Here is a 17040-nt window from a genome sequence, read left to right as displayed (position 1 = left end):
ATTTTCATGCTCTATTCTGAAGTGTGTAGTCGCTGTGGGCATTCTCTGAGTTACGGTAGCGCAAGTTCAAAGTCTCGTCATCATTCTCGTCAAATCTCGAGAGACCTTGTCAGGGTTGGTCCCGTAAGATACGTTCCACTTAACTATCGAGCACAAATCTAGAGTAAAAGTCGCAGCACAACATATTGGCGGTGGGTAACTTTGCAGAAAACTTTGTGTTCTGAGAGATGCTGTACAGTACTTCATCAAACGCAACAGTTGTAAAGCGGGGCTGAAGTGCGCCCCCTGTGGTTCTGACGGGATTTGCAGCTCGGTAGGAGTATACAGGAAGTACTCGTTCGTCCCATCGGACATCGTTTAATTGACTCGCTCAAAACTATAACACCACATTCAGATATATCTTCGTAAACGGCTGCATCAACAACTTGTAGTTTTGACGTTGTACATTGCAGAGTCATGTGATGGTATAGACAGCTATTTTGAAACAGTGTTTTATTTACTTCTGTTTGACTATGTTGACATTACCTCTTTGTAAGCTCGCTATTCTTGAACAAAATAGCTACAGTTCGATAATTTGATAGTTTTAAATCTTTTAAGCATTTCCTCAGTGAAAAATTGGAACTGTTTTATTCAAGAGTATGCCATATCACGGTTTGCATACGAGAGTTCAAATCAGTTGATTCTAATCTCAACGAATACTACATACAACACCGTAATTTTTTTCTCGACTTCGGTTTGTGTATTCATCCCTTGATAAACCTTCACAGAAATAGTTGAATATTGAAACGGAAGATTCAGTTTTTGAATAGCTAATTCGCTATGCAGATATTTCCAGGAATTTAGTCAGTTTTCCTTTGGGATAGTCGGTCTTAACGCCTACTGGAAAAACGACTACAGGAACAAGGCTAACTTTGAATACACCTTGGGGATATAGAGAGCCGCTTCATCGACACATCAATACTAAAGCGACTTTCGTACGATCAACTACAAACCACAAAATAGAAATACAAATTAAACCTTAAATTTACTAAAACCGTATATCTACTAAACAAATATCAAACGTAAATCTCTAATATCTTGCTACAACCAGGCGGGGCTAATGGTGGCTTCAGTATCTTTTCTGATAACAACGCTGTATTGTATGTACTTACATATTTTTGAATTGTAAGAGTTGTTAAATCTTAAGATATACTCAAGTTTGCTTGTGCTATTGAGTCTCTTGAAATCTGTTTTACTTAACAAAGACTTGTGAATAACTTATAACGTAAAACATCATATCTAGAGCACTCCATGACAAAGTGAAATTCATTTTCAATTTGCTCTAGCGGAATTGAAACTTGAGGTTACAGTCTGATGCTAGATTTAGTACGAACAATCTTAAAGAGTTCGAGATAAAAGTATTATCTTAGAATTTCATAAGATTTGTAGATTTTTGATTTTATCTGATGAACTTTCCATGATTAGAGCAACAACTTTCACTGATATTTGTCGTAACTGTTTTCAACAGCAACAACAAAAGTAATGATCTTTCTATGTAAAAAAAAATGAAGGATTTTTGTTGTTGTTCTCTTAATTATCGTTCAAACAGATGCAGACGAGGATTAGCACAACCCGTTTTAATCAGAATTAATCCTTGTGATAAACGGGATGATAAGGCCTGATATTAAACTGAGATTAACACGACATTATCATCCGACTGAACTTGTACATCCAGCCATCTGTAATTTCTTACAACTGTAAAACTTCTCCAAGTGCGAAGAGACTAGGTACTAGTTACTTAATGTCTCCGCTTTATAAAGATGGGTAATTTGCGGTCTTTATAATTATGAAATGTTAATGATGTTCACTTTGAAAGATAATTTCCCCGAACGATAATAAAGGGTACACCGCGCATGAATAGATGAGGGAGTATAGCGGTAAACAAGAGGTAATTATGCACTATGGGAAGCTGTGGTGGAATCACTGGTGCAAATCCGAGAAATTCTGTTTAAATTTGGGAACAAACGATGCTTTTTACAATGAAAACGACTATAGAAAACGAAGAAAACTCTACAATTACAGCATCTAGTGCTTTTTCTTGAAAGGGGATTCGATTCCATAGTTTTTTGTTAACTTGAAATAACATAGGCTTCTCGACTTTGATAAATGACATGAATTATGGAGGTAAATTTTAAAATATGCAAAGGAATCCTGGTAAACTACAATCGACAAATCGGTATATGAGATACATAAGTATGGAATACTTTTTTTAGAGCTTTCGTAAAGCCATGGTCGTGCAAATAGTTTCTTAGCTGTCTATTTTATGTGTTTTTTATTCATCACGCCAAAAACGTCTATAGAGACTAGAAAATATAATTTACTTAGTAATTAAAGCAAGACAAAATATCAACGTTTTCGGCTTCGAACATTCTCCTAAGCATTTACAAATGTAAAGGTAAACAATTGAAGTCCACAACGATACCGTACCGTAGCCAATATTATAGTGTCTGTGTTTCGAACCTTTGTATCGCAAGCTCAGAGAGAAGAATTAAGAAGGGACCGCCTGCCAAATTAACGATTAGAAGTGGATTGATAACTTTGTACATTCTTATTCCTTATCTAAATCGCTGACAACAAGACTCCGTTAGAGGAAAGATAATTTAAGCTGCATACGCTTGAATTTGCATACTGTCAAACAAAATGATGCTGAAAACGTCGTGCCATTCTTGCTTCTTTCTAGTGCTAACTTTCGATAACTAGCGATCAGTCAAAATATACCATATGAATTGCAAAAACTATCATGTTTTTCATTGTGTTGTGTTAAGATTGTAAAAATCTATTATAGGGTTGGCTTCAGGCGAGTGACAAACTCCGTGCCCTGCATATAAAACGAGCCATTTTGCGAGACAAAGAGATGCGGTGAAGAGAGATTCCAAACATATAATCTGTCTGATTAATAACATTCATGACTCAACCGCACGCTTTTAGTTTCTACATTAATTTCCAAAAGGACAAACGTAGGTGCAAATGAAGATATATAATCATCCAGGGACAAAAACTGTTTGTACGAAACGGTATTCCGGATATGCTTCACTGGTTTCATTCTTTCGAGTATTTCCTATCAAATGTCTATATTTTGTTCCAAGTGCATTTTCTTTGGTTTATTTATTGTCAAAGAAAGCGTATACGTTAGATTTTTAGATATGATTTGGATTGTTGTAGGGAATATTGAAAACACAATACGAACAATGCCAATCCAATGTGTTCCCTATGCTATGATCTAACACATTGTGGAATAAAACTTTGTAAATTATATCGCTTGAATTCTGTACATAAAGTTCTTTGTGTGTGTTTTAATAAATGTAAGTAACCAGTGTGACTTGTACGTCTACACCGTGTAGAAGTTGACAATGATGAAATGTACGTGTGTAGGGGGTTACAATCAACACAGCTTACGCCGAGCCTGAAACGCCCCGGGGAAAACTTGTCCCCTCTTGACTGTTATTGTTGATGACTTTTAATTCTATTATTTTCAATATTTCCAGTGTGTGATATATAGTGATAATGTCAAAAAATATTGCACCGGCGCATCTGGGAAGACAGCGTTTCGTCATCAATATCCGGGCATAATGAGTTTTGTGTCGAGCATCTGCCGACACAGCATTTGTTACACGGCGGTAAACAAAAACTGCGTGTTGGTAAACTTCACACGAGCAAAACGACTTTTCAATATTCTGAAGAAGAAGTTTTATCAGCGCAACAAAAGGTACAGGGACTTTTGTACGGTAAACTATAAACTGCAAAAAATAAATCGTTAAAGTTACTCGACTAAGCAAATCCGCAGTATTTTACAATCGATGAGGGCTAATTGTGAATTTCAGTATCTTTTCTAAAGGCAAAGCAATCTTATGTATTTATATTATTTTGCATTATGAGAGTTGTCACATCTAAGCATGATATCAAGACTGAAATTTACATGCACACATTGAAAATCAGAAATCAACATTAAAAGTACTATGTATATTTCTATAATGGTTTTCTATTTACAACTTTGTGTAGTTGATAAGCTTTTACCGAGCTCCTGCTAGGAAAACGCCTGAAACAAATTAATCTCATCCTATATCTTCAACATTACAAAGAAGCAACTTATGTATTAGATATTACTTTACTAAGTCTTGGTTCTAGATTGTAGCTGCATTTGTATACCTATACTTGTGTCTGTGTGTGTAGTGTGTGTATTACAACTGATCTGTATTTAGGTTATTATTGTTATTATTAGCACGATACCAACAATGGTTTTCTCGCAACGAAAAAAAAGAAAGAAATCTACGCGCACTTTTAAAAATCAGAATTCAACATTGAAAGTGCAACAATGTGTCTGCAAATCTCTATTCATATATTTTTTTTCCGCAGTAGGTTTGTATGTTAATTTCATAGTAAGTTGTGTAAACTTTGAAAGAAGAATGAAATCATCCAGGAATATCATATATGACTGTACGGTCTAACAGGGTGCTGAACTAGCCTCCAACAGGCCTTCCCGAGGGGTTATGGAGAATAGAATTCGGCAAAAAATACGGTAAAGGTCATGAGACTGAGGGTAACATTTGTTGCAAACTGTACTCTATGGCCGTCTTACTCGTCTGGCATGTCATTTGGCCAATTTCTCCTTTTTCAACAACGTATTGCGTCTGTTAGAGACTACTAGTACTGGATGTGGAATAAACGATCTGGCCTGTCCTCTCCGTGCCCCCGAGTTGTCACCCTAACACTACCCTGGCCCAGGAGGAGGCATACAAGTGACAGTTGGTACATACGCCGGGCAACTTCTATTGTACATGCCTAATGACACGTTTAGTTTCTGCTATCTCAACCACTCTAGCTGCGAGAACTGGACAAGGGATGAGAAAAGAGCAAGGAGACGCACAAATACAGCACGCACTCACTGATACCGCGTTGAATGCTTCCACAAAAAGACATGTTTCGATTTTCCTTCAACTCGAGTTGTGTTGAAAAGGTTGGGAGTGAAAATGTTTAATGAAACGTAAAGAGTGGTGATATCCATTTTGGTACTGAAGTATTATGTGTGGACAAAGGGGAGAAAAGATTCGTTAATGGGCATTAATGTAAGACATACGTCTGGACAAGATATTAGACTATATAATATCCGCAGGGAAAGTCTATAAAGATAATAAATTGTACAAATAGTAAATCAACAATGAGAGTGAAAGTACTTTCACTAGTAAATATCACGAATACGCAGCATGAAAACAAAGTAGTAACACTTGGCATTCTGAGCACTTTGTCAAGTATGTTTGTAGATATATTGTGATGTTTGTGTAAATTTCCAATAGATTGGCAAATAAACAGTGAAAAACGAATATGAAAACAAGGTAACAAACATGCTTTGGAAGTTGTTGGGTGAACAAAATATACCTTAAGATTGTGTCAATGAATATGCAACGGATTGCTGTTCATGAATAATGCACAGTGTAAAGATAACGATGAATATAAAAAGACGAACGCCTTTAGAAACATTCTGAGTGAGTGAAACACAAAGCTACCAACAGGTGACGGCCAAAACAGAAATAGTGACCGAAACATTTATCGAACATCGTCGCCATAGCGACGGACGGTTCAAAAGAAAGGATGTCATAAGACCCAGAAAGGGCAATCTGTTCAAAGCATATCTCGTGTAACCTTTGGAGCTATATTAAGTCACGAAGGTCCGACTTAGAAATAGTTGGAATAAACGTGCGAGAGAAACGGCACTATCGGACACCTTTCCTGAAGCGGCGATGTCCACTTGATGCGCCGTGACAGCCTAAAGTGGACAATAAAAGATTATTTCTCGCGGATATATTTGTCGTATCGGCCTCCCGTGGCCTGTGACATAGACTTGCTCTGTACGTTCTTTGTCCTCTGACGTTGTTTGAAAGTTGATGGCCGTCTCTCCGAGTCTTTGTGTTATTGTACAGATAGACTCCAACACATAATAGCTATTCACACAACTTAGATACACTGCGACGCCCGTCTCTGACAAGCAGATTTAGGTTAATTCCCTCTTTATGTGTTTAGAAATAGTTTCGGGTTGAATGGAGAACATTTTTGCAGGCGGTCGTTTGTTGTGTAGTGTCCTCTGGTATAGTATGCATGCCAGCCCTTTGTGGGCGTGGCTTAAATGGATGACCTTTCACCTGTGTTCTCTCTTCTTCTGCATCTCGCCTGCCCTTCTCATCGACGGCGCACGCTCGACTTTGAGCTCAAACGAATTTCACGCGCGTTTTGCCAAAGATAGCCTGCCCTTCGGTGGAGCTTTGGCTGTGACAGGAAGTGTAGTACAAGAACAAGGCTGGGACACGCTCCGAGCTGATTTGTGTGCTCCAGGCAGCTGGTTGCCAAGCCGGGCTTGACTGTCAGTTTCGCTTAGTTCCCTCGTAAATCGAAGCGACACTCACACAATTGGCTCTAACCCCTGGGAATAGGGGCTGCAGGTGATAGAAATATGATAGTCTATAGGAATAAACAATTCTCCAGCCTAGTGAATAAACGAAATATGTTAGAATTCCGCGAACAATTTGGCGAGAGTTGGGAGAAAGAATTTTGCCTGCCCTGTCAGTGCCCACTCGCCTGGAAACGTCACATTTGTGGCGGGCGCTCTACTCTACTCTACTCTACTCAGGAAAACGCCTTCCTTAGAACGTCGCGAAGGAAGTTCTCAAACTCTCTATTGTTAGCGTATCAATAATCGCACTACAGTCATTCTTTCTTCTTGTTTTGTTTTCCTTTCAGAGATGTCAGCTGCTAGCTGCACGCCTGATTTTGCGGGTTGTAGTGGCTGGCGTCAGGCGGACTGGCAGTCTCCGTCTCAGCATTGTTCTGAGATGGGGTCTGAATATCATTACTGTCGGTCCAACTTTGTGCCCATCTCGTCTTCTAACCGTTATGAATGTGCATGTGAAAGACGAACCTACCTTTCCGTACACGTGCCCTCCCAGCACATAGCCACTTTCTTCTCCATTTATCCGCCATCATCGGAACCCTATAGATTCTTCTTGCCTTGGAACGTCTACTAACTGCCCTTGACTCTTAAAGGCGCTGGTCTACATAACTTTCCGACCGCCTTCCGTCGCCCTTAGCGTCTGAGATGCCTAGGAAGTATGCACAAGACGCGGTTTTAAGGAGCCGAAAAGTCTGCTCCGTTCTATAAGAAAGACTGTGGCTTGTGGAGTCGAGACGAGGCCGTCGTCATTAAAGTTTTCTCCGGGCGAAGTGGCGAGGCCGGGCGGGAACAGCTGCCATGCCTCCCGTCCGCCCCGCATCCCTCCAGCTTCCTGTCAGTAGCAGGAATATATAACATTGACCGTCCCCTACCCAAGTCCACGTCTGTAAGTGACACGCTAAAGTCAGTTGGGGGTGAGTGAGAGTTCAGCAAGCGATGTTTACTTTTGTGTTTTTTTGAAAAGTGAAAGTTGCTGAACCGGACAAGGGTGCCCGCTGAGAGCTGACCATTTATCAAGCTGGTCTCCCGGCAGGGCGACGAAATTTCCTAGCGAGAGCTCGAACCTCGGGTCCAAGTTTGGAGCGGTTCTCTTCCCTCCCCCACCGAGACGATGTCCTCTATTACAATTTACAACCTTCCTTTCATCACAAAACTATCACTTGGGGAGATAGGCTTGGGTTTCTGAATCACACTCCAACTATTTCTTACCATTCAAAACTAGCCGTAAGTGCCAGACAAACACCTTTATTGGACGGTCACATACCCCTGAGCTAGTTTAAACCTTCGAGGCTCGGGTAACTCTCGAATAAAGACGATGGTCGGATTTGATATTTTACTCCAACATTATAACTCATATATGCTGTTACATATGCATCCGGTGATATGCATGGTTTGTTTTGCCACAGACCTTTTATGATATTAATATGATTGAAATAAACAAATGACAGAAACTTTCAGTTTGATAAACGCGTTGATCATATGCAATGATTGCATACGTTCAAAACATTTATATATTTGCTTACTTTCTCTAGCAAAAAAAACGAATTCGGGGTGCCAGGAGATATTCGTTAACTGTACTTTTATTTAGTCGTATATTTCTTCTTCTCCTGGTATACCATGAAAGGACGTTATATTTCGAATGTCCCTAATTTATACTAAAGCGTTCATATTGTCATTTTCTACCGTTACTGTTGCTATTGTCCAAGTTTACATAAACAATAACAAAACAGTAAAAGACAAGTCTCTAGATGGGTCAAAGGATCGGTCAGACACCATACAAGGACTTTTGTGAAACTTCGTGCCAGTTAAACGTTAACCTTGTCGCCTTCATTTTCATGAAAACATTTGTTAGTCTATATGTTATGACCATTGTCTTTGATGGTGTTAAAGTATACACATTGTTGGAGTTTGGAACATAATGACGTTTCTTTATAGTACATCTGTAGATTTGAGTGAATGTTATTCTGCATTTCAAATGCTCTTTATACGGACTCGTTTAGATCATCATTGTTTGATTTGTGTAAAGTGAATTGTACTTGGTGCAGTATTGCTAACAGTCTCGTCATAAGACCGTTATATAATATACATATACGTTGTGCAGTACTATTCTTTCATTAAAGAAAACATCAAACCCTCCTTCTTATAGACAGACTTCTCGTATTCTGCAACGTTTGACAGAATAATCGTCGTTCAGAACTTCATTTTCTGTTCTTCTTTTGTTTGTTATGCCAGAACTTAACTATACAGTTTGTATCCATGTCGGACTCATTATGTCCCTGTGTTCGTTGATTTTTGCATGTTTTTTAGAAAAAAATATTAGATCTAACTTTCTATTATGACTGAGAAAAGTTCTCATTAGTTTAGGATTTTGACTTTTTTGGTTATGTCAGAACTCACAATGAGTGTTTGTTGCTTTTTGCATATTTCAAGTTTCACTTTCCATTACGACCTTTGGTTAAGATTTTTCACCTCTTTTGTTTATAAATCTATCAGAACTCAATTATACAATTTATGTGTGTTGCTTTTGGCATATTTCGAAGAAAAAAAGCTAAATTTCACTTTCTCTTACGACTGGAGAAACTTCCCTCTGGTTTATAAGATTCCACAGTTAAGCCCTGATTTGAATTCAGTTTCCTCCCTTGCGTATCCATAGTTCAGAAAAGGTCACGTTAGAAATATGAGACCCGTGAAACGATAACCTCCATACACAAAGCCACAAAGAAAGAAAGACCCAAAACTTAAAGAAGCGATTGTTTGCGGGGTTCTGAAACTTACACGGGTGGCCTACCAACATGCTTAAGTTATATTCTTGTTTTTGTTTTAAAAGATACCCTGCTGGAGTTTGAGACTGGAATAACCTTTCTTGAAGTCAGGTGATATCTTTAATTTCAGGGACAAAACAACATCTGTTGTACTTGCATATATCATATCAAATGGAAGAAAAACAACTCCAGCCGTTCTCGTACCCAGTGTACTAAGGATAGTTCTGCATTCTCGCGCCTTTTTTTGCGTTAGATAGTACAGTCGTATGCATATGGTAAGTCAAACATGCTGGCGACTGCATACAATAAAGGGGTAAAGATGACATGCCTGATCATCGCTTAACACCGATAAAATTAGCCTTTTCTAGCAGTTTATGAATCATGACTTTTCGTAAGTTCATTGTTTCTTGCGAGAGCACAAACTGTTTAGAAGTGACAGCTAAAATTGCATGTAAAGCAGTACTGTGTCCTTGTTGAGAAGTTTTACCCGTCAATTTTAGCCTTCATGCATGGAGTAGTGAACCAGATTTCTAAGTACATATGGGAGGGGGCGGCGCAGAATGTAATTAATAGCCACAGTTATAGACACATTGATATGCATATATGCGTATTCATCTGAAACTCACGATAAAGTTTTGTATCTTCTTTCGTAGTTACTGGTATTGAAATGTCTTCTCCCAGTTTACGGATATAACTTGTGTTAATGATGTTGATACAACACAGTCCGATGAATATACTCTGAGACGATTGTATATCAAAGCATGCATACCAATGTGCAGACAGCATGTACGATTATATACATGTACATTTACTTCCATACATACATACATACATACAACATTTACTTCCATACATACATACATACAAATATGCAGACACAAACATACATACGTACGTGCATACATGCTAACATATACTGCATGCATGTACAAGTCGTAGTATTGCTTACACATACATGTACATATTTACCCTTTATATGCATATATGCATACATACGCGTATTGCGTGCAATAACAAAAGCCAAAAATGCTGAATCAATCAACGTGATTACATTTCATGCGTTTCAATATGAATTGCGATTACCTAAAACTACATACGTGCACCTGAAATACTATTGTTCCAAACACAGGAAAATAGAAAGCATTTCAACCAAATAATACAACTGAAACGGTTTTGTTCTACCTACTAAAGTCTATACACTCCATACTACATTTTGTACATACATACATTTACTTATTTGATGTCCCACTTACAATTTTAACATAAGTGCAAAGCTATATTCTGCATCGGGACACCATATTTGCTGCAAATTTTGCATTCTTAACTTTACAGGCAAACTTAAGTATACCACGAGAAATGTTACGGGCTTACATAGTTACGAAAATATATCGGTATGTTTATTTTTTGTATATTTATTTTTTATGATTCCACTATAGTTGTTAAACAGTACACAGTGCTATGAAATACCTTCACTTGGGGTCATTCCTAAACAAGGACTATTGAAACTGACATATCATTGTCCCATGAGTTTATTAAAGATGATACTTATTAGAAAATCGCGATGTAAATTATACTTCTGTTAAGTGTTCTCTGACTTGTAACAGATCTATGACGACACCCACATGAACGCAAGGCAGAAATTCTGTCAAGTTTTAAAGTTTCTTTCCGTTCAAGTTGAAGGAAACCTGGACCCCTCCAGACCATATTTAGGTGTAGACAAGGGTCGCCCTAGACTCAACAGTTGCGCGCTGATATTGGATTTTACGTTGATTAAATCGCCGATGAGACAGCATCGACCGACGGACCCATCTTCCCCACCCCCCGCCGGGCCATGACCGCGGCCGTAACCTATGCCAGTCCGGGTTACTAAAGATGCTACCCACCAACAATGGCTAATAGTTAATGATGGCGAATTTACATCGTTTTAATGAGACCTGTTGCATTGATTTATTCAGTTGTAATTCCTTTTTTAAAGGAGGGTAAATGAGAGCGGTATTTTTTACTACTAGTATTCACTTACGCTTTGTCTGTGACTTAGCCAGCTGCTAGACCGTTTAGACCATTGGACTAACTGTTATTTACAACGTGTTAGGTGTAGACTTCAAGTATACAAGGAGATTTTTATTTGCACTAAAGTCTAGTAGAAAGCATACGTCAGTTCACTACTAAATGTGTCCATCTTCAAGCCTCTCAACTATGAAAACCGTGGCAGAAAAGTATATTGGAAGCCAAGACAGTCAGTTTGGGACGATCTGTATTTTGTAAGCACTTCCAATCGATTACTTATGAGCCATAATTAATAGTATCTGGCGCCTTTCTTAGTCGCACCGATAAATCATAAATGATTTGGTTTTATATAACAGAAAAAAGGTCCACTTTAATTACATCTCCAAGGACTTGGGTCTGCGAATCTTTTCCCAAAATATTCTCTGAATTGAAATGTCTTTTAAATTCGTCTTGATAATTTGTACAAACACTACTTCTCCCTTAGAAAATGGCAACACACGAGTGTTGATAGTTGAAGAGTGACTCGAGAGCAACATAAGGGTACTTAATGTATAGTAGCTAGTGAATTGTCTGGTACTCAACCATAACTACATTATACGTGGACCCAGAGCGTATATTATACATTTAAGCTGTCTCGTCCAAAACGGCTCTTAGCTATGACTGAAAACAATGTTTTATATGCCTGTTCTTTAGCAAGACATTTGGTTTTACAAATACTTTGATATCATGCCCTTTATTACAAATGTTATTTCTAACAATAATATTTAGACTTTAACAAGTGTGCTGGATTGTATAAGCGTTTTAATCCGTGCTGTCTGCAGATAAATATGAAGTCCAGACAAAATGTAGAAGTGGGTTAAGACGACGTCCATACGGACACACTTATGAACAAACTGGTTACAGGCGCTGGCCCCACACAAGACGAACTAAGTCGATTTTTCCAAATCCAATAAGTAAATATGATCTTACAGTTAGGTGTCTGGTATATTTTTTTCCGCTCAGATGGGCATAGATAATAACATGACGGATTTGACACTGTCCAAAACCTACTGGTAGACACAACCCAGACCTCCCCAAACACACGCAAGGACAAACACGCGTGCTATCCTCCTTAATTATCTATCCTCATCAGTGACAGCCCTCGATTAATTCCAACAGCAATTAAGATTCCCCAAATTCAGCGCTGGAATTCCGGACAAGATGTAGACACGGGTAGGGTTTTCAGACCAGGCGGGGGCATGAGCTAGTGGCACCGCCGGAGCGCACAGGCCGCCAGCCCTGCCGTCCCAACTGACTCTATCAAACCCTTATCGCAGATTTGTATTCAATCAGTTATCTGCTGACGCTCGTTATGTCTGATAGGGCGCTTTATTAATCTTTATTTTCTTACCGAGAGGGCCGGAAAGAGCCTTTGGTCAATTTATTTTATCGCCCTGAAGGCGAGGATTATGCTAGGCCGGTTGGGATCTCTCTTGACCTGATTCATAAGGGAACAAGGCTAGCTCGATACTTTATATCACAGGCAAACTGTTACTGATATTTTCTTAAATTGATCTGGGGGCGTTGAATACAAAATTTCCACAGGGATCTAGTGTACACAGCTTTAATGGGACGTTGGTTTGGCTGTACAATGGATATGGTAATAAGGTCGCGTTAGATACGGTCGAAGTTAGAGTAGAAGCGACGCGGTTTTTAGTCCAACAAAATACACACACAGCTCTACATACGCTCAAAACACTTGCCTTCAACCACTACGTCTTCTATGTAGGCCAGGAGACCAAAGCGGGGCATTTGAGACGAATTTTCGCCCGGTGGTGTAAGCCATGTCGCCACGCTAATTTTTACACGCAACAGCTGATTAAATCCGAACACTTGATCCTCCGATTAAACCGAATCTCATACAGACCCTATCTTGTCTCTGTAAATCCGCGCGGACTGACTCATACACACACGCAGTTCGAGGCTCTTCGTAAAAACGTGCATGTTTCACCGGGCCATGCTTTTACCAATCGGAATGGCTAACATAGTGCACGTTAAAATGGTAAAACCGACACCTACCTACCTTCACTACGGGATGTATTCACGCTTGTAAAATTAATCATGATTATTCCATTCATGCTAGCATAAACAATAGTGTTAGAATACAGTACCCGTGTCTTAAGACGATGTGTAGATGTTTCTTAAGGTGGCGTGTTTAAACACCTGAATGTTGACATCTAGGCACCAGGAAATGTAGTTATGTACGAAAGGGCGAGAGTTACTCAATTGAGACTAATGTTCTACGCCGGTCTGCCACATTAGAGCTCAAGCGTTACAAACTTCAAAAGCCCGCCTGGTTCTCTTGGGTACGGGCCTTTCCGCGCAAAGCGCTACTATCTTACACCACAAACCTGCCAACGAGCTTTCCAGATATATCCTCGTCTGAGTTCTTACCTTTGCGTTCTTGCCAGCGTTTTTGCGTGTCGGGAGCCGTGTTTTTCTCAGACTGAAGCCACTGCGGTGGGAAGCTATTCTGGGGAGCTAGGAGAGAATACTAGTCTAGACATATGTCCGCGGGACCACTTTTTGGGGAGTGACCCGGCATAAACTAGTACTTACTCTCCGCAGCAGTTGTTTAGCAGCGGTGGTGTTTTATTCACGTTGGGTATGGGATGGATATAGGGGTTGATTCATGATATGAAAATCCATACACCATGCAGAGACGGGGTCAAGTCTCACACGGCGGCGGCTGGGGAGAGTTCACGGGCTCGGCTTTATTCCCGGCCAAGCACCGCGGCGAGGGAGGAAGTGGTCTCGGGGCCAGGGGCGAGGGAGCGCCGAGATATGGAGTGGAGTCCCGCTGGTCGGGGTGACCAAAGGTGGCGCGGGGAGAACATGCCGAAAGAGAGAGCCAAGTTCCACCGCGGAGAGACCGTGAGATGTGTTTCAGATGTGCTCCACGACTACAGAGAACACGGCCGTACCGATCCCGCCCTCAACTGTACGCTTCTGTTCTGACTTGGACGTGCACCTTTTTCGGGCGGCCGCCTCCCGTCGTCAGATCTTGCCCTCCTCACCCCCCTTCCTGGGACCGCGGTCCTTCCAAAACACTTCTCTGTTTTTCCTATTACGCCTTTTGCTTGCCCTCACGCCTCGGCCTTGCAGGGTGACTCTGTACTTCCACTGTGCCGAGATCCTCTACGGTTTACAAACAGCGAGTTTGAACAGTGCCGGTGGATTTAGGACAATCTCTGTCGTAACTTTCTCCTGTTTTTATTCGGTCTTCCCTCCCCTTTAAGATTATTTCGTTCTAAAGCCGCCTAAATTCTTACAAAAACACTTCTTGAGTCCTTTGTCTGAAGTCACGTCTGGTCTTTCTTATATCTCCAGCATCTTTTAAAGTTTTCGTACCTGCACGTTCTTCATGAATCGTTTTCAAAGACAAAGGATTAGATCCTTAATAATGACAATAATGAACAATAACTTTTGCGGATCACACGCTTCTGGGGACACAGATCTAAACAGGCTCTCTTTTTTCCACATTTCTCGACCTGTGAAAAATCAGATAACAATTTGCACATGGAGATTTAGTAGGTCATCGATTGTCCAAACAAAGACTTCCGGAATAATAATTTGCGACAGACGACTAGCTTTATCCTGTTGCTTCACCAATTATTTTCGCTATGCCAAAATGTTTTACTTTCGGCGTCACCCTCTACAAATGTTGACCAAACTATCTAATCTGTATAAACAATTAAAGAGTCAATCAAAGCGGCGTTTTTCTTTGTCCGCTAGAATAGTTTCCTGGTTATGAAATTAGTGTTAGTCTAACATTGCTTTCAGTACTGATTGTATAGCAAACTAGATTTGACAACGCTTCCGAATAGCTTGAAAATAAACATTTCGGGCGTGCGCACACGCGACAAATACAGTCGTTTTTCAAAAACAATTTCTCGTCATCTTTCCTGTAAAGTTGTTCGTTCCTTTCCTTCGCACGCACATCCTCTAAAGTCGGTACAACAAGACCGTTTGATCGTCAGAGGACATGAAAGATCTCTTTACGTGCCTTGTTTACAGAATTAAGCTGGTGTTGAGCCCAGTCATTTGGGAACACACGCCTACAGAAAAAACACGACAGTACAAAAAAGCGAGGGTCTCGACCCAATATGACAGGCACATGTATGCTCAGCAGGCGTCGAAGACCATATTCGCGTGTCCTGTGAGATGTTGGCTGAATTCTGCTGACAATCATGAGGATCATTACGAAAGTTGTAATGAGGCCTGGAGGGAGCGCGGTCTCTCTGAGGACGGGACATCATCGCAGTGTTGACGCAATGTCTGGCGTGACCTTTTAACCAAGGAAGTTTTGTATTCAAACCTTCTTATCGCAACGTACATAACCTACACGATATATACATTATAGTTACTTATTCACTGACAATTGTCGTATTTATGTAGTATATCGTCTTTCCCTACTTCCAAGTAAGAAGCAAGACCCAGCTAGTCTAGATAGAGCCAACGCGAGTATTTGAATTCTGTTACAAACTATCCTTGTCAAATGTTAACAATGTCTTCACCACATATATGTTTCCCAAGTACTTTCAATTAGCCTCCGGGCACGAACTTGCAAAGAAACGTTCTTCATCTAGTTATAACAACTGTACATATCTTTTTGATAGAAGAGTTTGCCTTTCTAGTATGTATACTATCTATCTATGATGATACCATCTATCTATAGGTAGGAGATAAACGAAAGGCAGTCCCACCCATTTTTAGATTCAAACCTTTTTGCAACAACGTACTTAACCGTCGCGATATAAAACTCACTCATTTACTGGCATCGTCGAACTGTAATACAAACTGTACAGATCTTTTTTTATATAAAAATGCAAACGTTTGTCTTTTTATCGATATTGTATATATAGAAAGAGAGATTTTAGATTCAAACTTGCTTGTTATAACGTATATTAACCGTCAAGATATATACATATGAATAGTCACTTATTCACTGACAATCGTATTGTTGCAACAACTGTACAAGTACTTTTGATAGAAAATCTATGTAAGTTCAGGTCTAAGATTCAAACCTTATGGCTGTAACGTACACACCGTCATAATATGATAAAAAATAGTCACTTATTCGCTGACAATTGTCGCATTATTATAACAACTTAACATACCGTTTAAATGGAAAAGTTTGGCCTTCTCTGGTATCTATACCATCTATCTATACAGGAAAGGGATATTAGGAATGCAGTCCCACCCATTTGTAATCTCCTGTCTTTTATAAACAAACGGATTGAATTAAAAGGGACAGAATTTTGTCTACGTGAATAACGCAATTAGAACCAGTTATTACTTCCACATCCGGATTATTTTATTTGGTCAAACGTTCTGTCTTTTTCCATCGGTTTGATGAAGATATATCAAAACGCAAATGTTTTTTCTTCACATATATATTCCCATCGATGGATTCTTACCCGTGTCAGATACAAGCATTAACAAAAGGGCAACTATTCTACTAGTATTCAAATGCAACAAACATGTATTCTGTATCATATGATACCTTGTCGAAAGCATGGTCTACATTGATACATGTGCTTAGAGTAAGCGTGATAACCTAGAACGCTTTTTTTGTCTCCATAAGCATATTTTGGTCCATGACATCAAGGCCCCCTTTCTGAGCGGCGTACAGCGACCAACATTGGATTTGTGTGGCCCTTGATTTCACAACTGGAATAAGATCCAGGATGTAAAAGTATGATTTGATTTGAAAGGCAACAAAACACACAAAACATTCAAACTTTAAAATCC

The 17040-nt window shown here is 39.7% G+C and overlaps 1 long non-coding RNA gene across 1 annotated transcript in view; it reads right to left on the bottom strand.

Annotated features, from left to right (window-relative positions):
* Positions 1 to 15998, bottom strand: part of LOC136422914 (uncharacterized) — a 31596-nt gene extending 15598 nt beyond the window's left edge. The window contains exon 1 of the long non-coding RNA XR_010753686.1: positions 13681 to 15998. This is a non-coding gene — a long non-coding RNA (uncharacterized lncRNA). The remainder of the gene's footprint in view (positions 1 to 13680) is intronic.
* Positions 15999 to 17040: the final 1042 nt, after the last annotated feature.

This window comes from Branchiostoma lanceolatum, chromosome 17 (assembly GCF_035083965.1).
Source record: "Branchiostoma lanceolatum isolate klBraLanc5 chromosome 17, klBraLanc5.hap2, whole genome shotgun sequence".
In the NCBI taxonomy this organism is placed as follows: domain Eukaryota; kingdom Metazoa; phylum Chordata; class Leptocardii; order Amphioxiformes; family Branchiostomatidae; genus Branchiostoma; species Branchiostoma lanceolatum.
Note: the sequence above shows the minus strand (reverse complement) of the source record. Positions and strands in the feature narration are given on the sequence as shown.